Source organism: Lineus longissimus, chromosome 16 (assembly GCF_910592395.1).
Source record: "Lineus longissimus chromosome 16, tnLinLong1.2, whole genome shotgun sequence".
Classification (NCBI taxonomy): domain Eukaryota; kingdom Metazoa; phylum Nemertea; class Pilidiophora; order Heteronemertea; family Lineidae; genus Lineus; species Lineus longissimus.
Window position 1 is genome coordinate 774,127 of NC_088323.1, and position 26,056 is coordinate 800,182.

At 40.6% G+C, this 26,056-nt stretch overlaps 1 protein-coding gene and 1 non-coding gene across 4 annotated transcripts in view; one reads left to right on the top strand and one right to left on the bottom strand.

Moving 5' to 3' along the window:
• The first annotated feature begins 1,939 nt into the window (after window positions 1–1,939).
• Window positions 1,940–26,056, top strand: part of LOC135500849 (uncharacterized) — a 64,014-nt gene continuing 39,897 nt past the window's right edge. For all 3 annotated transcript variants that reach the window (XM_064792514.1, XM_064792515.1, XM_064792517.1), the window contains exon 1: window positions 1,940–2,086. The gene's annotated coding sequence lies outside the window, so the exon portion shown is untranslated. The remainder of the gene's footprint in view (window positions 2,087–26,056) is intronic.
• Trnar-ccu (transfer RNA arginine (anticodon CCU)) lies at window positions 16,942–17,014 on the bottom strand. The gene has a single exon. It is a non-coding gene; the product is annotated as a tRNA-Arg (tRNA).

The window sequence follows — 26,056 nt, forward strand, 5'->3', positions numbered from 1 at the left end:
GTGGGGAAAACCCGACTGTTCGGTCGGAAAAAAGGCATGGGGATTCACCGCGAACTATAAGGTCATGCCGAGCCCATTAGAATAGACTTCGTTCCGCTACGCTGTTCTTGTAGTGGAACTAGGTCATGCCATAGTTCGACATTTATCAGAGGTAAAGGCCACAACAAAGTACTACATTACAGGGGTGACAATGTTTTCACCATATTTTGTAGTGTTTTTAAACCATCAGTTTACGATCGAATCTCATGCATGTATCTTATGGATGAAGCATTCAGTGTATGGACAATATGAGTGAATGGGCTGTGTAGCTGGGTATTTCCATGTCACTTTGCGTGCACCGCATTTTGTAGTTGTAATTTGAAACGTGGGCTATTTGTTGTAATTTGATATGTGAGCTGTGTCATACACTGCTGGTGGCATTTAGGATATAACGCGAACTAAGTCCCGATTCTCCTTGGCATCACAAATGATCCCTCACGACTCACACACAAGAAAGGCCACCGCCAATCACCTCAATCTCAATACCAGTTGAGATTAACAGTGACATTCAAGACGGCATATTGATCCGACCCACTTTGACACCACAACTGTCACGTGCGGACCTGTCATTTTTAATGCTTCATGTTACAGCAGCACAAAACACCGTCAGGCTGCAGGTCATGTGTCGTTGTTTGTTTGCACAATATAGGTAATAAAAAAAGAAAAGTCAGAAACGTGAACAGTTATTTTTTAAATTCACAACATGATTTCACACCGCCTGATAGCACACGCAGAATGAAAACACAATATTGAAACATGTAATCTGAGGGGATGTCAGAGAGACATTACTTGATTGGCCAGACAGTCACGTTGTGTTTGGAAACCCGGCCGCCAGTCACTGTGCCATATCAAAAATAAAGACATCTAAAAAATAAAACAAACAATCTGACGTATGAATGATATTGCCTTGGCTATAGGCCTACTGGTTTGAGCTCAGCGGAGTTGCATTTCTTAGTATTACATGTATATATTGCAATTTATCGTATTCCTAGTCCCTTGTTTCAACACATTTTATCAAACAATGAAAACGGTTCTCTGGTTTATCCTCCCGAAAAAAGGGAAGCTACCCATGAATCGTACAACAGAAAACCACGGCCTTGTCACAAATCCTATCGTAATTGTTCTTTGTCCTGGGGGAGGCGGTGTACGGGGACAGATTGAAAGTTATTTCAACCCAGTGTCGTACAGACTATTAATTGTCCAGTGGGTTGTCATTGCCTTTGTTCCTGGAGATGGATGACAAATGTTTGGGAATCAGTCAGGTAATACGACAGGGGCAGGGTGAGAAAATATAATGAACACGAAAGGTGTACGCCTTTGGATGAACACTCCCAATTTGAGGGCCTCAACGAATAGATGGAAGCGAACTGAATGAACGGATTATGATGATTCGTGATAAAATCATGCCTATAACAGTCGCAATGATGTTTTCAAATTCAAAGAATGTCAAGCGGGAGGTAATGAGGAGAGGGTGTCAGAGATGCATGTATACATCCGTGAGGTGGCACAGAAGTGTTGATACACACAATGATGATAAATGCATGCCATAGCTGCCTTCTAAACAGTAACTCAGTTAGCAGTGTCCACCCGGCATTACCTCCCACTACTACTCCCTAAAACTGTTGGCGACGATGAACTCATTCCGTTCATTCCGTCAATTTGTTTCAACCAAATCTGAGTCTATTTTAGGAACGACACCGCGCAAAAGTAGGATGACCTCTCTGCTATTGCTATGAATAAGTGGTCAAGGAAAGTGTCAATGCTCAGCGATGATATCCACTGCATACATTACACAATGAACAAATCAATGGGTAGTAGTTCTGCGAATCGCTGCTATGCGGGGCGGCCACTGAAATCGATTTGCCCAAGTGAAGGTGAGATAAGCGTGTGTTTGGTTGCTTCAGTCGGGGACATGGCATTAGAAAGCGGAGTGTTGTGCTGGGGACCGCAATGACGGGAATAGGTCTACGACCGAAGCATGTCGAGAAAAAGAGAAAGCAAGACAAGAAAACGACTTTTGGATTAGATAGGATTATCTCTCAGAAAGGTAGGTGTTGTTTTATCATTTTTTGATGTTGTCATGCGTCACGACTCTTATCGATGTCTTATCGATATGATACCGTTGTGACAAGATTTTTGGTGACACTACACGTGTGCGGTAATCATTGATAGGGGTGCATTATCTATTTGCAGTAATTTGACAATTTCCGCTTTATCTTTTACAATATAATTATATTGACGTGATACAGAGGATTTGTCATGTGTTATCAAAGTGATAATGTGGTAAAGCCCTGTGATGTTTTGAGGGCCATCCCTTCGAATTGCTACAAACCATTGCAGCTGGGACTTTAGACTGACGTCTGCATGCTGAGCGATCGTGTGAAAAACCCGTATTCTGCAACCCTCCATTTTCCATCCTCTTAATCTGCTGCCGAGATACCGTACTACTGATTAGCTGCTGATAGCATTGATTAGTTGATAAACTCAGCGGGTGCAGTGGCCAGATTAGGATGACATCGCCCGGATGTTCTCTCCTATCATTACTGATAATGTGCTGGGTACATTGTTTTTGTATGTTTTGTATTAGTTGGTCGTGGATTCTCTGTCGTCTCGGTGTTTTACTGAATACCGTGACAATAGGTAAAGATATCTCTGCTGGTTGGTTCACGGCTCAAAAGCCGTCAAGTTGTCGCTGACGATATCTCTGGCTCGTCTATTATCAAATGTACTGATCATGCCTTGGGTATTATATGTTATGGAGTTTTTATGTCTATTAGCGGATGTGAATTCTTATCTTCACCGTATCGTTGCTCGTTTCTATACCGTGACAGTAGGTAAAGGTATTTTGCAGGTTGGTGATATTGTCGGTGACGGTGTTTCTGGATGCCCTAACATTGCTTGTAGTGATAATGCTTGATGATGTATAATATTGCTTTTGCATCTATTGCTTAATCAATGATTCTTCGCCGAAATTGTTTGCTGGAAAACTCCTCTATCAACATCACATCTGAAGGTTTGGGTCTGCAGGGCTCGTATTAAATCGCGTTGTCGTTTTGTAATTATCTCGGGAAGATATATTTTACATCACCTCGTTGGATTCTGCTGGACATTTTCTTTGAAGATATTGGCAATGTGTTATCTTGTTCTTCCATTCCGCACCAGTTCTCTTCGAAACTCGAAGAAGCCATCTGATTTCTTCATTATCCAACATTAAGCCGAAACATGATCGGCTTTCTCAGTTAGATATATCTCTTGTAGTATCGGAATCGGCGACAGCAAACACGCCAAAGTGTCAATTAGACGATCCTTTCGATATCATCAGCGTGGCCATCTCGTGGTTGGTGAATTGATGCCGTTTATCAAATCATCGGGACCAAAACAGATATTGGTCTCAGGTAATCAATAAAAAGATAAGGAATTGGTATGTAGGCAAGGAACCAACAAGGCATCTTTCAGGAGCACTGTTTCATGGCAGCTAATTCTTGGTTTTCTGCCCGCTGTAAGCAATATTGCTCCTTCAGAGGACGTGTTTTGCCATTCAGCTCTGTGACGCCGATGTTGACATTGTTTTTCGGAGGGGATCGCAGACGACCAACACATGAAGTGCAACAAAGCAATTTATCAGTTTCCCAAAGGCGAGTGGTTCTTATTTGTGATAGCAATCGTATGCACAAATGGTATGATGTTCGGTATGATGTTCCCACAGTCTACCTTTCGGCGGTGCCTCCTTTGACATCTATAGACCTCAGAGAAACAAATGTTACCTTTTTCATTTAACCAGGCAGGTTGTCTTTATCGGTGACTGCAGGAGAGCTTTCCGATTGAGTGTTTAGCTATCTGTTACTGGTATATTACAATGGTACGGGACGATTTCTTCTGTTCATCGTCTCTGTCAACAGCATGCTACATGCTAGGCCAAGTGGTTGTTCTTTATCTACTGGTTGTGGTTCGATACTAACGAGTCTTCCTAGACGCCCAGGAACAACATAACGGCAACTAACCATGCTAACTATTCTATGCAAGATGCGTTCGTTAGTTAGCCAGATAATCTCCAGTGACAACTTGGTGAGTAAGCCGGTCCCTGTTAATCTCAGCAACAATCTGGACAAATCCAAAGCCTGATTGCAATACGTGGTAAGCAATGGAAGCCGGGAATAGTGCCGATCGTTTAATGCGTCAGACGCAAGTAGTAGAGTGGTGAGCAGAGGGGCGGTAAGGCCTGCATTAAGCCTACCTCAAGTATACCATATTACGTGCCCCAACACTGGGACTACATTTCAGTCAGCAATAGACAAGGATGAGGACATTGTTATACACAGATTGACATCCTAAGTATGCAAAGGTCAAATATCCGCCATCTCTTCTAGAAATTACCAGCTTTTGTTTGAGCAAGTGCACGAGACACTGCATTTGGTCTCAATCTAAAAATGCCTAAACACGATATGCATCGATGTGCACTGACAATGAAGAATGTACATGAGTGCGCGTAAGCTGTACATGAGCCGTACATCTGAGGTGCATTAAACTTCACCATCCGATTACATTTGTGTTACGAAGGTAAACGTAGTTTGGCGAGGGTCGTTAATTAAATATTCATAAAGCTACGTCCGCCATACGAAGTTTAACGACGTAGCGATGTTGCAGCCAGATGACATAGAGGACAATTTGACCTCTTTGTCTCGAGTTTTCCATGGCGAATCGATCAACCCCACTCCAGGGAATACAAAAACATGATTTAAACCTGCACCGATGGTTTCTATTGCATGCTTAACACTGATGGTAGAATGTAACGTATATCATGCAGGTTCTGTTAGGTCCGAGGTCGATCTCGTCTGTCTCATGGGGTCCTCGAGTTCACGCGATGTGTTTTCTGTGCCATTTTGCACCAGAGAGTTCTTGGGTCACGTGCGTGTTTTTTCCGCCTGATTTACGTTGCATATCCAAGCTTGAATATTCTCTGCATAATTAATGACTGTAGAAGTATTTTTTATGACTTTTTCTCCAGATGCTAGTGCAGTGCAAACAGCCACAGGACCGGGGAGTCGGGTAAAAAATATTGACACCTGGAAGAACAATAATATGCTCGTGTCATTAATTTACTATGTCAGTTGCAATATCAGGCAAGAATAACTTTACTTTCACCTTTGTTTGTAAGAAGTGGTACTATATCAATTCACTAGTTATCTTCCAAAACTGAAGATTGAAACAAAAAAACGCAAAAATCTCAACAACTAACAAACTGGATTTACGTTAAAGGACAGTTCTCGTTAAAACGCTTAAGAAATTGGTGTGCTATGAATGGCCCGGTAAAAACCTAAGGCGGGAATAAGCTTTCATTGATAAATCTAAGGAGTTTCAAGAACCCCAAATCACTAGTAAGGTTCATAGGATACTGGTCTGTCATTGGTTTAGGTCTCCTTATCATTTACATACTCCAATATCCAGAAATATAACAATATTTACGATAACTTTTTATGTTTTTGACATTATTTGCGACCATTATCGATAACGCGCTCCATGCGGATTCGTAAGGTACTATTATAGTGTAACACCATGCCTCGTCAAGTTACCTCGCTTGCGGAGCCACCTGGGTGACCCACGTGCTTAGACTCATAGTAAACATTGTAGTAGAAATATGCTAATGACTATCCCTTAAATGGAAACCGAAGTAGTTGAATATTTTCACTGCAGGTGTCTCTGATAGTCACGTGGATTGACGAGCAATCTCCTTTAATTCTCATGAAGGAAGAAAAAATCTGACCTTACATTATTGATCGACCCTCTATGTACCACAAAGCCGTTTTTATCACCTCTCGTATAAAACCCGACTATGCCATTCCAGCAACCTCTGATCGGAAATTGATTTTCGCCAATAGCATTTAATTGTTCGATCAATTCAGGTTGTTATCCAATTGTTATTAAATCACTGGTAATTGCCACGGTCACAAGTAACGCCCTGTTATGCCTGGGGTGGCGGGGGGGGGGGGGGCGATCTTAATGGGAAGATGTCGCAAACTTGATATTGTCGACAAACTTAGTATTGTCATCCACTAACATTCGCTGGTTATATTTGTCACGAAGACAGATAGAGACATGTGACTGTGTTGTGATTACCTTGCTAACATCAATAATCGGGGGTGACAGCAACCCACCTTCCAACTTAATTCACAATTTTCTCCTCGTGCGGAGGTTTGCATCATGGCCTCTCGAGTTGCCTATTGCATGGAAACACTTATGATCAAACCACAGGCATTGTTTTGGACAAACCTCCGATCAAATGTGCTTCATGGAAGGGATGAACATATGTTAGTGTACAACTCTTTCTTCACGGCTTCAAGGCTGCTGAAGGTAAGCAAACTGGTAGATAGCTTAGCTTGGCTTGGCTTTTACACCCTTTGAACACTTCAAACGTTTAACGTACTTGTCTTAACCACTTCACACTGGCCGGAGTGGTTCGAAGCTAAGTGCTGCTGAGCAGTCAAATGACAGAGCATGAGATGAAGCCATTTCTCACGAACCGTACTTGTGTTCAAGTATCTCTAAATGTGGAACGTACACTAATTGAATGATTGGTTGCCTGCTCAAGTTATGGCAGCAAGATATATGAGAGCTTGATCACTATAGTGCAAACCAGTTATAAATGAATATCATTATAGAGAACCGTGTGATAAAGTGGCATAAACGAGCAGCAATCGTGATGTTAAGGAATCAGACTCGACTAATTTGTGGGAGAAGTTAATAAGTTTCCACATTGGTCATGAATGATCTTGACTGTGTGTAGTTCATGTTAAGAGTAATCGACGACCTTTATAAACGTGCTTAAGACTGACCTAGGGTCGACGAGTCACGTGATCTGTTTCCCATTTGGCGGCACTGGCTTTTGTTTGACTTAAGTGCCGTTTGATTACATATTTGTTGCCAATGGTGACTGCAAATAAACAATTGATGGCTATTGCAATCATCGAAGTGCGTTATTGGTTTCCACTAGATTACTGTATCAAGCTAGGCGAGGAAGCTTTTGGAAAGGCTGCCATGCATTTTCGACTTCATGCAAAATATTTTGATACCGGGCAAATAGCAAAATTGGCAAGATAATGAAACCCAAACTCCATTGCATCACACACAAATATGGTGCTTGCTCCGGCGATCGGCAAGGCAGGAGGACAATTTGTCTGATTGTTATTACTCTTAAATTTCTAACGCACGCCAATAGATCCTTCAGGCATAATTCCACCATAAACCATTTTTTTCTCCCATCAAAAAATCAATTAAGAGCCTCTTTGGGACAATTAAAGAAGCGGCTGAGAATCTTGGGCCATGAATCATACCAAACAGGGTATTGTATCGGCCATCTTTCAAACCGAGCTTAGCCCCATTAATCAAGACGTCGATTCGAACAATAGACAGCCATGTTTATTAGCATTTTATGACTCGTGTCTGGCTGATTGCATGCCAGCCACACATGGTACCCTTCATTAGCAATATCTTGGGGCAAGGTGTATCCCCGGGCAGGACAAAGGAGTTATGTAGTCAAGCATGGACCGCGATAAAGATATTACTTCGGGGATCAGCCTTGATTCCGGCGGCTATGTTTTTTAATATTCTCTCGTTTGCGGTAAATTGGTCTCGTGCGTTGACATCTTGATATCTCTGTGATTTGTCATCTTTCTGGGTCAGAGTTAAGCAAAATTGACTTCGAGATGTAAGCCGGATGTTGAAGAGCCCTCCAGTGTCTTAATCTAGCTGACTTGGCCGGGCTGAATTGAGACAACTCTTGAACACATCGGTTGTCGCCAAGGTGTGAAAAGGGATTCCCAAAATTGCTCAGTGAGACCATCGTCAGTAGTTGTCTTTGTATTCGTTACCGTCACCGCAATTTCCTTGTCATCATGCTTCAAATATCACCAATACCAAGAATCCAGGAAACCCTCAGGCGTTTCTATGCTGTAAAAATGCCTCCCTTATCACAATTGCATCGTTCGACAATGACCGTCAATTTGGTTATTTACTACGCCGCGTGATTCGATCTCGCCGCGAGCGATGTAGATCTTTGCTTGAGGCGTGAAAATAAGTCATGTCTGATTGACGACACTTACATATGTATATTTAGATCATAATGTGATAAAATTGATAATCCATTCTCGAGTCCGCATTTAACCTCACGATATAGTATGATTGGTAGTAGTTTCTTTGTGTTTCGTCAGCCGCAAACGAGAAAACATTTCTGGAAGCAAATTTATTTTGGGTATGTCTAGACATTCAATCTGGTGACTTACTATAGTACCAGACATAAGGAGAAGTATACTTTGAAATTGGAAGGTGGGTGGCTCTTTTTGGTAAAACTTTTATTCCTCGAAAGATGCACGCCAAGCATCTGATGAAAAGAAACTAGTGATACTACGTCTGCCGTATTAATTTATCGTCTATCGTACGCACTCGACCTTGACTGACAAAGACCTTACTTGAATCCAGGCGCATTTGATCATTGCCAAAGAAGCCAATATCAACGTGACGCGTAACTTTTTACTGTCACTTCGTCGATATAAGGAGATGTGCTCTTTCTAGTAACTGTCTCGCCACCAGGAACTATCATGACCTGGTTTCACTCGGAAACAATACGAGGAAGTTAAGGATGGTGGTCAGCTTCCTGCAGCTCCTACCTATAATCAGCACTCCGGGCGCTTCCTATTTTCCTGTTCCGGACATGTCGCCATGATATTCTTCATGTTTCCCTTTACCTGACATCTGCTTCCGCGGGTGGTATCAAATGCGACCTTGATATCGCTGTACTCGGGAAGAGAAGACCTTGTAAATAGAAGCGGTGTCTTCATAAAGAATATCTGAACACTCCTATCCTAACTATGGGTCACCAGTACTCGTTAATGAAATAATCACAAGATCGTTTGCCACACGACACCAGGCACCCGGATGGACGATCTCTGCCGAACATGCCCGAGGCAAACTCGGAAATTGCGCACATCGTGGAGAAAGGCCAGTTCGACCCCAAGATAACCGGAGGTAGATGGCACAAAGTATAAAACGGTTCCCGATGACATTATCGATTGTGTGTCTGCGCAGGAAGGGCGATTGTTTTTAATTAAATTTGCGGCTGTGAGATTGATTTAGGGAGCTTCCGGTGCAATGTCGGTTCACGGACAATTCCGCAACATGATTGGCTTAATTGTCTTGTCACAATCTCGTCTTCAGGTACCTGTCTCAGTTGCAACGTTTTACTTGTCCGAAAACGCCAGCAAGGCATACTGTATCCCTGGTTAGTTACGGTGTTTCCCTTATCGGCCGTTTATTTTTATCAAGCTAGATTGAGGTGTTGCCTGCATCCATCATGTCCATGAGATTATGCTGACCGAGATGATTTGGTGACAAGCATTTTTAAGAAATCATGTTCGATGACGCACACCATCCCCTAGGCCAATCCATCGCTTCTGGCAATGCTCCCTACCGCCTGCAGCTTAAGCGCCAAATTTTTCAGTTCCCCATCCGGGAGTCGATCGGGTGATTTTCTGCGCCTTCCGGTAAGATACTACAATAGGATTAACAACAAGCTATGAATTGTTTATCATCTTCGATTTTGCAGCCGAGGGATCACCGGCAGCAGTGGTAAGACTGGCGATAGTTGCGGGAGGTCGGGTCACCGCAATCGCAGTGCACATGCTCTCTTTTATAAACTAAAGCACCACAGACCTCAAGGCAAGGGCCAGTTCTTTGCTGTGGACGATTGCTTTCCTTCATATCATTTTATTTGCAAGTGACCATCACACTGACGACCTGAACAAGTGACATTCCCTTGAGAACCTTCCAGGTGAATATCCCTTGGTGACCTTCGGGAAATTATCGTCACTTTGATAACCCTCGCTAGCGACCATCACATTGGTAAGCTCCGCAAGTGACCTTCGCCTCGATAACCTTGCAAAAGTGACCTTCACACGAATGTGAACATGATGCAGGCGCCATATTCTATTGTCTGCACCCGTTTTAGGTGTATTGTTGTTACTCATAATTTGCTGTTATGTACCTGAGGGTCTTCGCTTATCCTATTATCCAGTCCATCTACAACGACCAGCGCAAATAATCTAATACAGGTCTGAATATGACCATTGCCAGGACATATTAGCTGCTGAATCTCAAGGGTGACGTAATTAGTAGCATTAGAGTTCATGAAAAGTTCATAAACTGTTTCCTTAACTTTTCATGGCTTACATCTGCTGTAAAAACTCTTTAAATCTGGATTAGGAATGATTCATAACAATGGAAATCGATGAATGAATTGAATTCTGATGTTTTATTGGAAGCAAAGCAAGCAGGTGCAGTTTGTGCTCGAAGCTGCTGCTGTAACATGTGGTAGTAAGAATACGCTTCGGGCTGTATGTCAGTCTGTCATTTTGTTGCTGCTTATCAGCGTTTAAGCAATACATGATCCCTACGTACGTCTAAGGAAAAAGCACGCCAATGATGAAGTGTTTGTTGCCCATCTGAGAGCGGAAACGATGAAGAAAAGGAAGAGGAGAAAGACGAAGTGGGAAGAGGAGGGGAAGGAGGAGGAGGAAGAGAAGAAGACTGAGGGGCAGTTGCAGCAGCAGCAGCAGCAGCAGCAGTAGGAACAGGAATGTCTGAAAAAAGCTAAGAAGTGAATAAAATATCAAAGCTCTGCTCCTAATCTAATCTGACATAAACTTTCTGATGAGATGCGGATCTGGTAGTTTAAAAACCTGCACACGAGCAGCAACCTAAGCACCAAAAGACAATAGTCTGACTAATTTCCTGGAGTGAATACTGAATGAAAGTGATGCTGTTACGACCCGAGACATCGCTGGTGGATTTAAGTGGCACGCCCGGTTATCTTTGTCACCAAGAGACAATAGGTGCTCGAATAATTAGTGCAGTAAAATAAAGGTAATTAGTCAGGTGATTAGGAGGCAAATCCTGATGGATGGCTTCATCGGTCGACTGGTAGCAGATGATGCCAAGAGCTCGGGACAAAGGTGGCGATGGCAAGTCAGTGATGTTTCACCTGAATGCCGGGGACGTCGTTAAGGGCTCTTTGCATTTCAAGACTTCTTGCACTGGACTGTTCGTTGCCGGTGGCTTCTATCACTACTCTGGCTAAAACATGATATGATGGGGGAGCAGGCGATTGTTCCAATCTAAATGATGAGACAACCACTTCACGAAACGTCTGAATAAACCCATGATGGATTGTGTCACCGTGTAAAAAAGATCTTAATAAAATGCAGTATAATGTTTGCTGAAAAAGCGTAACTAAGTACCTTATGGTGTTTCTAGATTGGATTACCGGCGACACCAAAGGTACTCTAACAGGATGAGACAAATTAATCCAACTCCTGCTACATAATCACAAGCCATAACCATAATGACCTCATCCAACCTTCTCACAGAATAAATAAAAAAGGATGAAATCTTTTCTCATGTCACGACAAAAAGACAAAGCACGTATCCTGTACCGGGTATGTGGAGTTTTATGTGGACGATTCTAAGACATTGTCTTGAGTTAAACATCTCTTTCTTAAGCTTATTTAAACCGATCCCCAATGGAGTTGGTCCCTTTGTCTGAACGTGTAAGCCAATCTTCTCACCAATTAAAAGAACAATGGGAATACATGGTAAATAAATTGAAGTTACCGTGAGGATAAACTGCAATCTGATGACGAGTGGGCAATGGGGATTTCATTTACTGCCTCCATTATTGAGATCGATTCGGGTTTGTAAGCTGATGCTAAGTTAACCTTCTGGTGCCTCTGTTTATGAATATTTGGGTCCGTAATATCAGCAATTGCACTTGCAATGTCCCTGATTCAAATTGTGCTCAAATGAGAAAACCGACTAAGTGACCGCGTCTGAGTCGCCGGATCAGCACGAGATGCAGTCATGCAAGTGTCTTGTTTCTAAGTCGTCCTCAAAAAGATTAAAAAATATGACTTTTTTATGCTGCATCAAATCCGCCCAGAATAATCCACGATCACCTATCACCTATCAACCCGTTAGATTTTGTCGAGACCTTCATCAATTATTCAGGCAACGGTAGACAAAGGATTATCCCTAGATGCAAAAAGCTTTCTTCACACATCAATGCGAAAGAAACTCAAATTATGGACTTTTTTGGAGATGGATCATATCCACCATTACTGTACCATCAAAGGCTTACTTAAAGGTCGTTGACACCAATTTCAGCTTTGTTATGTCTCCGATGTTCTGTAGTTGATATAGGTAACCTAGGGCGAATAAAGCAGGTCACCTTTTCCTATTCGTAAAATCGTTACAAAGGTGCATTAAACTTTGCCAAAACTCAAAGAAACCAGCTGCAATTAACCGCAAAAAAGAACAAACGCGTTTGGATAATATCCTTTGTCTTGATCGTACCACAAAAAAACGATGCTTGAGGCAGGGCTATAGAAATACACTATGTTACTGAACAGAAAAAGCGACACCTGTGTACTGTTTCTTTTCTTTGAAGTGAAGTTCTGTTTCATGAAAAGATGAGCAAAACCGTGAGGATTCAGAAATGTGATTCTCACTAGAGGAAACAGTGCAGGAATGATATGTCTGACATAACCAGTTAAAGACACCAGATACATTGCTGCTTTTGCTCTAAACCCCGACCTTAAAAACATCCACGTCAACCTTGAACAAAATTGTTATATTCCTTAACCACTCATCGCCTTGATCTCAGACGAGCCAATTCCAACACGCTTTATTTGCAGACGCAGATCAAAGGAAAAAATACACTCAATTCGTAAAACCAATATAAATATTTCACTTCGAGGATATCATTCTTAAAACCCTATGACACATCAATGTCCTATATGTTAGATTATCTTGGGATACGTTAACTTGCTGGTATACTATGCGTTTGGAGAATTGTACAAAATGTAAGTTCATTGAAGTTAAACATAAGAATTCTTGAAAGATTCTCGCATTGGCATGTCCTTGCCGATTAATCAATCCAATTTCTATATCACGAATTCACAAATTGATCCACTCAATGTATTTTCCGATACAACCTTGGATCTTAAAAACACTATTTATCGAGAAAAAAACCTCATCAGTGCAAAAAAATCTGTCTGTGACGCTCCAATGCAATTGATGCATCAAACGTTTTTCTATAACAGCTTTATAAAAAGTACTTTGATGTCACAACTTTGGTACATAAGGGTCATGTTTATATCATAAAATATATTCTTTTCACTTACTGATTTTTTTATCAGCGGTACAGCTTGCGGGTAGGGACAAGGTATTTCTATGGAATAATCTTACTCCCTGATATCTGAAGTTACCATCACGATGAAGACACTGCTGCTAAATTCTGGTCACATAATACGTACTTAACAAATGTCTCTAATAAAGGAGCTAACGTGACGAGATAACTGGTAAAGGCTCTGAGCCATCACATAAAGAGATCACCCTTACCTGGTAAGTAATCTGTGGCTAGTTTTTATGAGGAAGCTGGGAACACAAGGTTTATATATAATCAAGCCCATTCCAATGATATCTATCCTATCTGTAGATGAGAGACAACCTATTGTCCAATTATCGAGGGCAAGGTAATCTCAGGCTGATGATAAAGCTTACACACGCCGTTAATTACTTTGCTGGACGGTACTGTGTTATGGCTAGGACTATCAATTAGTGGGATAGGTGAAAGGTTGAAGAGTTACGTGTTAAGGATATCTTCTTCTCTTGACTCCCTTAACGACTGAATTGTACCAATGGTTAGTTTTTTTCTGATGATGGAAGCATAAGAAAGAAACTGATGGTGAAGTGACAATGGGAATTGCTGCTACATCTGTCCAGAAGATGAGCATGTGCATAGTTTATAGCAGTAAAAAGAGCGCAGAATAGACAAATGGGTCATTGGGGTAGTTCACATAGTCTATCGAAATTCTTTGGAAAGAGGATTATACTTTTACTGATTGGTATTTCGTTGCTTTTTAATTTATTGGAAGGATGATGATGACGACGAATAGTTAACTTGGGGAAATCCTCGACATCTTTGTACAAACGCCAGGCACATTGCTTTGCCATGCATTGGAACCATTCATATTGAATACTTGTCTGGTTTTCGAAAACAGTTCGTGAATTCCAAAGGCTTAAAATTGTTATCCTTTTCAAACAGCTGCTTCTGATAACCACTAAGATGATTTGCATTACTTTGAGAGTGTGTCTATAGTGAGCCTAGTGGCTAAAGCCTGGAATACTTTGGGAAGTGAGAGGATATGCTTTGCTGTCATCCCAGCACTAAGTAGCCGATACATGGTACAGTTTTGATACTCAAACACAGTGGCAGTCAATGTATAACACCAATGTGAATTTCAAAACTGGCAGCCATCTTCAACACGTGACTGTCAGGTGATCGAGGAGATGAATGCCGGAGACACGTCTTGGCCAAACTAGCTCCAAATTGGGAGAAAACCAAAAAAGACCTTGCCGACATTCCAGCAGATTAGGATAGATAAGGATATTCCATAGTTTAATGGAAATTTCATCAAAACCTCTGGTCCTGCATGTCTGGCAGAGACTGAAATTGGCTGATCAGTCTGTGGCTCCTCTGGCTGGTCTCACAGGAACAGAACAGGTGGTGTAGACAAACGACTTGGGCTACAGCATGATGAGGCCGCAACAAGATAGCATAGCGAATCCGATCAATACACCTGTTTCACGCTACAGCGAGGTGAAACAACGTTTTCAAACTAAACCCAATTGCTGGGAAATGCTGATGTTGTCTGATGACATTGTTGTCTAAACATCTCAATCTTCGTATGAACCTAGACTGAAATTGAACCATTAGAGTGTTTTGGTTAAAACAACCAGTAGCTTAGGGGCAATCCTGCATCTTAAGAAAAGAACAAGAAATGTGAACAGTTGCTGTGGGAAAAACAATGGGATATTGGCTCCTATTCTTAGTTATGAAGATTTTCTCCGATATTCAAATACCTGAAGTCCTGAGTCTTCCGTCACATTCAAAAGCAGCAATCAGCCATGGTTTGCCGATCTACACACAAGGGTCATGTTCAGCAGTCCAGCAGTGACCACCTGGAGTTTTTGATGATGGCGGTCCAAGGAAGGTTCAAAGTTGACCAAAAGGTTACGTGTAATCGCAATGATTTCGGATAAGAATCGTTATACTGGTGCACGACCTAGCATGATCACTTTCTCGGGATCAATTGGCATTGCATCTAACAATATCTTCAACCTAGTCCCAAATCATCCACGCAAAGTCTTGGGACTTCTGAATTGGTTGATTACTTCAAAGGTAGATTGCAGAGAAACACCGGAAACCCAGAAGGGACGAGGTCGATCACCATCTCGCCAAAACGCGACGAACTCCATGTTTGAGAGCGGGTGCACACAAAACAAGGATTTGCGCTGATGATCACGGCACGTCGATTTCCGTTTTTGATTACGTTCCTGGTGATAGCTATAATAATGTGGAATGACGATCATGCAATGTTAGTGATATTTGCAGAATATATAAAAGGATCATAGGCCATGGAGAACATGATCATGCATCGGATTGCGATTGATGATATTTAGCTATAGACTAGATTAAACTGATGGTATTTGATATTGAGTTACTTTATGAGGGTCGTGTCACACCGTATGGCGAGAATGTCATGCAATTGTTTGAAAGTTTGTGTGTTGGAGGTAGAGTTCCTCTTTGGTGTATTGACGAACGACAGTCTTGCAAACAGACTGGAACTTTAACTAGAAGTCCAAATAATAACTGATATGTACATCTGTCGGGAGTTAACCGGTTGCACAGATGACGATTCATCGTCTTCAACTGGTTACTGATAAAAGCAGTGTATTACACTGCCGCTCATGCTTGTAAAGGGTTGTAATGGGACCAAATCTATTGCACAAAACCCTCATCTTCGCCGACTCATACACACTGATGGATTCTTAATAGATTCGCTACATCCACGGCTTGACTAATCTACGTCTCTCCCACACCATACAGGTGGCATGGCCATGGCACGTATTGCGTCTCAGATGGTCATTAGCCGTGGCGGAATTCCTCCAGATTCCAGATTGGTTGCCCTTTTCTCACCCCACCTCATCTTTCCTTAATACCAGTAGAAACTGTTGTTAATACCATAACCGTGAGTCATCCATGGTTTACTATTCCATCGCTAATAACTTGCTCATCAGCTGAGTAAACAGAGCGAAACAAGTAAATTGCCGCTGTCGTGTTATGTCTCTGGCGACGAGGAAGGGGGAGTGAATCACGGAGGAAACCCCAGGGCCGGATTAACGCGAAACAGGGACCTGTATGGGACTTTTCTCACTCCAAGTCTCCATCATTAAGCCATGCCAGCTTCCAACATGCAAAGGCATCGGAAGAGTGAAAACGAGACGTCGACATTTAGACAAAGAAACACAACTACGATTTCTGCTGAGTTTCATCCGCATGAAATCATTTATCTGACACTGTTACCATGGGACGTCTAGACGAGTTTATCTCATAATCGTTTGACCAGATCGTGTGGATTTTGATGAAACATACATGTTATTCTAGTTTGGAACAGACTTCTTATTGGCTTTTGTAGCGGAAGCCAAACTGGTGGTATAATCGTATTGACTTATTGAAATGACTTGTGTTGAAGAAAAGCAACACTTTCTTCTCCACTGCTGCAATAACATTTAGACATCCCTTGACATTTCCACTGATAACAATGCACTGTTGCAAATATACGGGTTGTTCTTGACACAAAACGGCAAATCGCAATGCAGCAGTATCAGACAAGCACAATAAAATTGCCTCGATAATTTCTGTTACAATACATCGCATTGTATTTGCTAAACTAATTGGCCATCTGAATGTTGTTTATTTCAGTTTTTTTGCCAAAAAAATTAATAATTTTTCTGAACCACCGGCGGGACTCGAACCCGCAATCCTCGGCTTAGGAGGCCGATGCCTTATCCATTGGGCCACGGTGGCAGTTGGAATGCAAACTCAGAAAGGAAACCAGTCTCCTCCATTTACACATTACAGAGACTGGTTCTTAACGGCATTTCACTCGTCATGAATTGGTTTAGGGGGCGTCGGCTTCCGGTGTTCGGTAACGTGTTTCTCACAAAGATATGCAAACCTCGAGCCCAGGAATACCAGCGCGCTCGGTATTGACAGTGCATCCACCGTATGCACGGCTCACCTCGGGTAAATCCTCGACTTCCGCTGCGCGGTGGATAGAGTCGAGGTTACCTGGACTATGCACTATGCAGCTGTCATACTAACTGCTTGCCTCGTCTCTACTATGTCTGAGTCCCAGTCGGTGTCAGTTGGTCAAAGAGATTGCAAGTCCTTTAGCCTGTTAGCTATATACCAGATGATTCATGCACCTCTCCTCGCCCAATGACAATCTACATCGATGACCATTACTAGCCAAAGTATAAACGTCATCACCTATGGTACACAATGTACCTTATAATTACATAACTTCTCAATGAAAATACTACTGTGTTCCAGCTGAGTCAGTTATACTTTGATTCATTCTCTAGTCCTAATGGCGGCATCTGCATCAATGACCACACTAATTGTTTTCTTAGAGACCATCATACCATTAGCGGAACATTTGCAGATATGTTTGAGTATCTTAATTACATAACATACCCAAACTGACCAGTGTAACAAACCATGAGTCACCAACTGCATCCTTGGAATAATCACTTCTTTGACTGAGCATCGATGGCCAAAGTAATGGACAGCCCGAGGTCAAAGCATCAGACGACCTTCACAGCAGGAATAGCACTGTGAGAGCAAACATTGCTTTCCCTTTACTAAATAACAATTAAATACTGCCAAATCCATTACCTTCAAACTGACTACTTAGGTACATCCTATGATTCATACGATGTGTTTATCAGTAATGAGCTTTTTGGCCTTGGGTGCTGACATATCATTATTGTACTTTCAATCAATACTTTCTAATCAGATGGCCTAAGGCGATGCAGTTGCAGCAACTGGAGACATTTTGAGACAAGCCGAAAATATTTTTTTATTGCCATGACCTTAGGAAAACCGTGGGCTGATGCCTCTAAGCGTTGACCTTGTTGGACGTGTTATAACCAGCAGTCATCATATGAAAACCGGAATAAGCCTTTTAGGAATCCAATTGCCCTGATACTCAAATATCAACATGAAGTCATCATTTCCTCGTTTTCGTTACTCGAAGTTTTAAATGTAGCTTTTTATCCTTTACTCTCAAGCATCTTCATAGTCTGCTGCTCTTTTGTACGAGAAAGTCATAAGTTATTTCTTCCAGCAAAATCAACCTCATTATTGACACATCTCTGATGGGAGTGTTGTCACAGTCAACACAGGATGGCATAGTGTTCGCTGATGGTAATTATTGAAGTGGTAACGTTTTTTCTAAAAACAGGAATGTTAAAGAGAAAGCTCAAGCCAATAATCACCAAGAACTTTGCCGAAAAAGTTATTTCTTTCAATTGGCAATAACGGCACCAACCTTGATATTGACACATTTGAGATGACATTTGCGTCTGTCATAGTCAACAAATCATCGTTCAATCCTCGGTTTCTGTGAGATAACCCTTTACTTATATCAACAAATCAAAGCAAGCTTGTCTGATGGAACAAACAATTAGATAGATGACAAGAATTGGCATGATGAGTGTCGAGTTTATCCCAACCTAAGTTGGTGTGTGAATGAGGGCAGATATGATACGTTTCTTGACAGAAACTGCTTGCACTTCGGACAACTAGAGGTTCTATGGATACCAGACAGAAGATATGTCAGAAATGTTGATTCCAACTTATGAGCATTGTGCTCATTGATATTGTGTGCAAGTTACTTTGGTTGAGTTTGAGGTGAAATGAACAGTAGAAGCAAAAGCTTATTATTTCAAATGTTAGAAATAATATCAACCAGACAATTCCTTTTCACTTGTACTTGAATGCATATCATCCACCAGGTGGAATTGGCACAAGAATATGAAACGAACAGTGATAAGCAGTTAGGAGAAAATGAGTTATCGTTGGCAACATCAAAAGGTTGAGATTACGTCGGTTTTCATGAAAGCATGTAGCGATTGTTCATGGATTACTGCATGCGTAATTATGAAATGATTCATGTTTCCAGATCTCACCACTAATCGTGGCGTTATGCTAATAAGGCTTGTTTTGTGATTTAAAATGCTGGGTCTTCCTCTTTTTACTTTGAAGTGCAATGTTTTTGAGACATTAGTAATGCCAATTTTACTATGGGAAGTGTCCTAGTTGGCGCTCAAATCGAAATTCGAAAATTCATTTTGGCCTTATTGAAACTTTTTTGACATTTAATGACAAATACGTATGTATAATATATTGGCCGTAAGTGTAACAAGATTTCGAATGAGGCACAGTTTGTCTTTGCAATGAGGGCAAAATAACAGAATCTCCACATTAGCATTTTCATTCAAATAACATTCTACACATTATCAGAAAGCCCGTCTATTTCACACCTACAGGAATCGGTACATGTAATGGGTTTGACATTAGTACCAATAAAAGCCAGCAATCAACCGTTTATCATTATTTCATGATTTCTGCGGTTATTACCATTATCAACAAGGAAATATATCACATGCATCTATACTGTGTACATGTCACAGAAAACACCCCAAAGCATGCATTTTCCATCCAGTTTGTCGCTGATAAACTGTAGCAATGGACCACACCATGTCATGCAAGTATTGTGTAAATAAGTAATTTTTGTTCACACGTTGTGTGATGAGTTGATGTGAAAACTGTCAGGTATATCATACATTGCTTTTTAGTTTATTAAAAAGGGAGACGGCTGTCATCGTCGGTGAGGTACGCTAAATAGGTAATGAGCATTTTCATAAATAAAGGTATCCAAGTGCAATTTTTATTCATTCATGTGCAATAGGATCAATGTAGAAGGGTCAAGGCAATGAACATTTAAGCAAATACTTGCAGTGAATATTTGGGTTTCTTTGACAACATAGAAAAATATCATGAGTGCTGATCAGCATATCAAACATATGCACCTAAAATTGTGATTAAGCCATTACTATCAGTCCTGTTGATAACACTGTATTCACTTTCCCGTTTAATCGCTCTTCAGTTTGCAGTTGATCAAGTCTTTGGCTTTTATATGCAAACCAAACATTTGTACTTCAAAAAACTTTTGTAAAGAATATACCAGGAATAGCTATGGCTCTGCCAAAGATACCAATGTAGTCGAGTGTTTTTGCATAGCCTATAGCAAATTGAATTAGTTACAAAACAGGGCATGATTTCCATTGTCACATTTACATGATGACATAAGGTTACAGCTTTGACTAAAATAACAACAAAAGCAAAAAGAGAGCAATTTCCTTCAGTCGCAGAGCAGGAATCGAAATCAAAGTCAGCAATTGAAATAAAAAATCGAATCCGCATCTCAGAGAACATTAATTAGACCCCTCGGGCCAATTAGCGAATTAAACTTAATTAAAATTAATCATGATGAGAAGGAAGCAGGAGGAAGATGCTAATTGGTGTAAAGAACGAGACCTGGGGACATATTTCAAGTAGAATTCTTTTTGCTCTATAGGAGACTCATAATCATCAAAAGTCGTAACAAAGATTGATGCAATTTGTAAATGACTACTTTTCATCATCTTGATGTTTCCTCACATTTGAATATTTTTCAATCCGTTTACCGTTTGAGTGATAGGCTTTCGGCAGGTCTGTCATCCTTGTCCATGTTTTGGTATCCTAAAGGTGAACCGTATAGTACAGGAATATTGTACCAATCTTGTTTCATTGGAACACTCAAATAGAAAAGCTTCAAAGCCCTCGGCGAAACTATAGATAGTCGTTGCTTCCCCTGACCATGATTCATAGCATTTTTTTCACAAAAATTCCGTGAGAGGGCTTATCTCTGCTAAGAATTCAAACAATAATATCAAAGTTACACAAGCATTGGGCATTATTACAAGTCCTGATGAACCTCATTTGTGCTAATCTGCTCGCGTCCACTGTACCACAGCCCGCTTGACTGCATATCAAAGGCAGGAACAAGGACAATTTAGACCCATTGCTCTTGTTTCAATCTCAGGCCACGTGTCATGAATGCAATATTTCTCATCAAAAACATTTAGATGTATGATTAGCATAATGAAGTCCAAATTTATTTCAGGATTACTGGGGGCAAGGTATCGGGTTAGAAAAGTCTACATAAATTGTCGTTCGTTAAAAATTGAAATTAAATTAATTTTCTATGTACCTAATGTAACTTCGAGCAGCAAGTTGTCTGCGAAGATAAATCATATACATGATGTGAATTTTCATCAGGCAGGCGCCTAACATTTGAGTATAGGAGTTACAAAGCCAAATATGGCTTGTCTTTTCAGTAGGGTGAGCTCTATAAAAACCCTTAGAGATAGTTGTGCATCGCGGACTTGCATTCTGCCCCTTGGCAATCATGTGAAACAAGGTGAGTGTAGGAACAGGAAACATCGTTTTCCTCCTCGGCCTCATGCATCCTGCAGAGGAGGCTAATTTCGGCTCGTTTGACACAGTGGATGACTAAGGCACAGGGTCAGTTAACCAACAAGATCTAATATAAGCCGGCACCCATTTGAAGTGAACCTTGCCTCTGATTGTGTTTGACTTATTACAAGAGACAAAGTGTGAGTTGACTATGCTGAATGCCGAAACTGTCATTAAATGACTAAGATGTGAACACTTGCTTTGGGGGTGACATGATCTTGTGGTTGCTGTGCTGGAATTTGCTTTTTGGAACTCTTGCGATGACTAAGGTCAAAGAAGTAGAGTGACCATAATTATTCACCACCTTTTCTTTGACAGTATACGTCAGTAACCTAAAGCATCTAAATGAAAGTTTTGGCAAAGGAAGGACTAGGCTGAGGGCTAGAGTTCGGTGTCAAACAGGGATACTGTATTTAAAACACAGAAGCAGCCAACTGTTCTAATGTATGAAAATTCAAAGGACAGCTGTAATGTGTTTGAAAAGCAGACATATAACTACATGACCGGGCTGTCCATATTTGCCAGAATCCACATCGCAAGTCCAAACCTTTCAGATTCAGAATTCATTAGAAACAGACTTTCATCTCCCTAAAATGACATCTTTTCGTGCTCTATGATCAGCCATTACTCCAATTTCCCCTTCAGCTAATACCATTGGACAACCCCACTCACGATGCTTTAACTATTAATTGTTTCATTAAGCCAGTGACTAAGAGAAGCGTACGTTTGCTCTCACTGTCAAATTGAAATCCTCATAAGTCACAAGGAGTTTCTAATGTGAATTGGACTCGACAGTTCAAGTTGTAAAAATGAATCACTAATTGTAATGGGGAAACGACGATACCAAAAATCCTAGGAAACCAAGAGTCAAAATGAAGTTTTGTGTGGAATGACAATGTTCTCTAAAGTTTAATGGAATAGACAAAACACGACAGCACTTCTGTAACTGACTAACGTTTTAATGCATCGGAATGACACCTAGTAGACAGAAACGATTAGTGACTTAACAATTAGATTCTTGGTGCAGTTCTGCGGAAGATGTGATAAAACAATAGGATGTGATGCATGGTTTGTTTAGTTTTCCCTCGTCTTTTTCTTTATGACTAAGAAAGGAGGAATTGGAGCAGAGGAATTCGAAAATAACATTTGGTTAAAGATGACATGGGGCTTATAAAGGAATTGAATGACCAAACAAGGCTTGGCAAAGTTACCCTAAATGGTGATACTTCATTAGATCTTGTTGGGGTGACTAACCATTGTTGGTTTGATTAACCTTTGTTCAAGTTCTGAAAAAATGATAGACTTTTCAAATGAATTCCTGGTAGATGTTTGAGGATATTCATATCTTGTTATGACGACAATACAAAGAGCCAACCAGCTTTATGTCCAGCGAACCCCGACGTTTTTTTTGGTTTTTTTGTTTTTTTTAATGTTTTTTGTTGTTTTTTTGCACGTTTTGTTTAGTAATGACTTTTATTCTATCATGTATTAATGTTTTATTGTTTTATTATAAATTGTAAAGCGCTTAAAAGTTTTAACAATGTTAAGCGCTATAAAAATGTTTTTAATAATTTAATAATAATAATTTAGTTCTGAGCAACTTTGGTGGATTGTGCAGAAATAGCGTACTTTCAGTTTCGCTCAAGTGTTTATAAGCCTGAAGCTTGCATGGAATTGAAATGTTATGAAGGATAAGGGATGATACATTTGGCTTTATTGACCTATTATGTTTCACAGTGGCATGTTAGAAACTGAAGGACCGTGCATGTTCTTCTGCATTTACCTCGCATTGTGCTCACTTCACTGCAGCTAGAAGCCATATTTTAGTGCTATGCTGTGCACACACATCGTCTTCTCATTTTTACTAGTATGGTTTATCTATTCACTTGCATGTATTTGATATGTAATAAAGGATAAGGGAATGATACAGTGTGCCTTATTGACTTACGATATCGCACCCCAGGCTAGTTGGTGATCTTGTTTGTAGTATCCCTAGATGATTGTATATGATTCATGCTGCTCTGATGACGGTGCTCGGGAGAAATCCACCAGAATGGTTGACCAGCTCACATATGATTGACGACTGACACTCTGGGACATCATGTTCCATAAACAACATATGTTTATCATTCTTTTGTTTGATATTGACATATGACGGATATTTGTACAGTAATTTATGAATAAAAACAACAACATAATACAAAGTGGCTATTCTTACGACTAGTCGTAACTTAGGATTTATGCGATTTCAGAGATTAAACTGAGGATCTAGGGAGATAAGACTAGTGTAAAGGAAGGGTTAGGGTTAGGGTTGGCGCTAGGAGTAAGTGTTAGGGTCAGGGTGAGCGTCAGGGTTAGGATTAAGGCCCAAAAAGGTGAAAATGATCGTCGTAAGAATAACCAGTAGTTTGTATGTAAAATGCATTAGGGATCGTCGTAAGAATAGCCGCGGCCAACATAATAATAACACTGAGAAGTAAGTCGTGCCTTCTTGGCATCTGAACATTGACATCTCCTCTTAACAAGGGAATGCAAGAAGTTAACACTCTCGCAGCATCAATATCACGTCAATATTCTCACTGTAGGCATTATCAAATTTTTATTCCATCTATCTCATAAATTCGCTGCTTCGCATGACAAGTAATATGACAAATTATCACACAACATGTGTCAAATCACCACACTGAAGAAATCAGGCGTCGAATTACGACATGTCGTAAAACGCACGCAACACATTTAAGGATATCCAATACTGCAATAGCAACAGGTTGCTTTTCTTTCCTTTGGCAAAATATCAATTTCACACGGTCACGTGATCTGCAAAATAGCCATGTTATTTTTCAACTTTTGTTCTTTGAGTCATTATCTCATTTGCTGTCAGGGATGAAAAATAAATAGCAATTTATTGTCTCCGGCGCCTTCAGTAAAAGGAGATGGTTTAACCCGTTGAAGGTGCATAGCTTGCAATGAAGAATTTGAACATTCTTTGTCGGGCACTGCATCAACCCTGTAAACTGTGTAAACCTCTGATTAAGAGTATGTATCGACTACATGGCATACATAAATCAAGGTCTAAAACACTCATTTCAACTTTAAGAAAAAACAACTTTGAAAAAAAAATGGGTAAAGGAGTTACACAGCAGATAGGGCGTGGACTTTTACTTCGGTAAAACCCTACAAACTCAATTGCTTATTTGAAGATTTTGAATGAGGCAGACGTCCATTCTACTTTAGAAATAATTGATTCTGAAAAACCATTAAAAGAGTAAGTTCTTTTTCATTTTACTGATAAAGTGAAATTGATGAAACCAATTTAATGTATATGTTCTTAACGTAAGTAATCCACCAAGCTATATGCTTGTCATTGTCCGACTTTGATAGCGTTTTGATACAATTTAATATCATGAAGAAAAAATAAAGGAATGAATAAGAATTACTGTAGGACGTCAATTAGAATGGAGAACATGATTGATGAATACAGTTTTATAATTTGATTTGCTTGAAGAAATAAAAGGATGGAATTGTTTTGAGTTTGTATGTCCTTTTTTAAACACTTTACTTAACAAATGCATTAAAGGTGCCATTTCTGAAAAGGTAACGAAATGCTTCATTATCTTGGTCCATACCAGCAACTGTTTTGCGAGCCCGGATATTGACCACCTAATTGATGTGATTATGCCACCATTATGAAATCACCGTCTCCTGATCATCGACAAATTAGCGCGATTTGGGTGATTAGTCTGATAGAAGGCGATAATTCATTTGATTAATCAATTAAGTTTGCTCAAGAATATGTCCATTAGACTCAACTTATCGTTTTAGAAAGTTGCTAAAGCTATCCACATTCATCAAAAGCAGTCAATAATAACACCTCAACATCGTGTCTGAGTCTGACCCAATCTCTTAACTACTACCTCTCCTGTCGCAGCAATGAGAGTATTTAGAAAACCAATCGATGCCACTGAAATGTCGCCTGTTTCTCATTCTTGTCACGCGCACACTTTCCTGAGTGTGCCTTAAAATAGACCATAGTGAAAAGCAATGTTAATACGGTTAACTGGTTGAGGTCGCATTTACGTAGGATAGGTGGTGAAGGGGCATTCGGGAGGAGGTTAAGGCATTGCACCAAGCGAGAAGGCAATTTTCCCTTATATTTGATAAGCATTAGGAAGAGCTAACGGCGCTCGATCATTTGACCTTCGTTCACGAGGCAGACACCTTATCCACTATAGGCCATCAGGATATGTGTATAGCAATTAGTAAAGTTTACGATTTTGGTCTCAGGCTACGATGTCCTGTTGCTGATGTGATCTCAAGCTAAAAGTTCACTTTCCTCCCGGCGCTTCTCGTCAGTTGTTGGAGACGCGCGTGACCAGAATGACAAGCTAACGAAACGCTTTACCTGTAACCGGAAGTCCAACGATGGAACACTTCCGGTAAAATTATGCCTGGATAGATGTTATTAGCTTGGTGGCATTTCGG